Here is a 1,127-nt window from a genome sequence, read left to right as displayed (position 1 = left end):
TCTGTAACCATTCGAGAATTGTGTACATTATCAACACATTTCATTTTTAATCCATGGCAAATGTTTGAATGGTTTTAAATATTTTATGGTAAGTATGTGTTTTCCAGGAACAATGATACTAGAAAAAGTAGATATATTGATTCTTATTCACATTTACTTTCACAGTACATGTACAAAAATTGGAACAATATAGGAAAAATTAGTATGATTAAATAAATATGATTATGACAATTGTCAAGAGTTTTATATTTTTTAATCGTGCAGAGTTTATTTATAAAAACTTAAAAACAATAAATTTAAACAAACTGTAAGCCAAGACTTGTATATAGGGTAAGGCATTTAAAACAGGTCACCTGAATAACTCGTTTGCTTTTGATGATAGAAAAAAATGCATCAGATCAAACTTGCTTGATTCCAAGAGGCACATAATCTGATGTGAATAAATTTTTTTATAGATAGAAGCATAGAGGAGATATGAAGGTCAACTTAGTTTTTTTAAATGGAATGATTTGGTTTTTTATTTACATTTTGATAGAGCGTTTCAAGATGAATACAATGACCTATATAAAGGTCACTCAAGGTTAACTACAATGGAAAATAAATTGCTTAAAGACACCCTTCGAACACTTCGGCGATTTACAGACTAAGGTCTCTGCCTGTCCACATCTCTCACAAGGGAGCTTCGGTAACCCGGTAAAAAAAAAAATTGTCCGATACTCCTCTTGAGGCCCCTTACAAACCTGCAAAGTTTAAAAAAAAATCGGATTTTTTGGTTACCGAAGTTCCCCTGTCAGCCACCGTGGATTATCTACTGACTAGTAGTGCATGTTGTGAAAGCGAAGTATTCGAGGAGTGTCGTTAAACAATTTATTTTCCATTGATTCAACTATTAACGATTTATTTACAATACGGATAACAATACGAGACTCTAATCCAAGATCAAATTATAAAGTGAGTCTCTTTTCTAAATGTGAAGTTGATGTTAATATCTCGATGTTCTAAGCGATTCTAACGACGCACAGTGGTCTAAATAACCGATTTAGTTGGTCAAAATTAGGAACACCTGTATATCGACTTTTTTCGATAGAATATGATAATTTAATATAATAATATATAATAATAATTAA

Source organism: Habropoda laboriosa, unplaced genomic scaffold (genome assembly GCF_001263275.1).
Source record: "Habropoda laboriosa isolate 0110345459 unplaced genomic scaffold, ASM126327v1 scaffold128, whole genome shotgun sequence".
Taxonomy (NCBI): Eukaryota; Metazoa; Arthropoda; class Insecta; order Hymenoptera; family Apidae; genus Habropoda; species Habropoda laboriosa.
The sequence above is the reverse complement of the archived record's forward strand: the minus strand, read 5'-3'. Positions refer to the sequence as shown.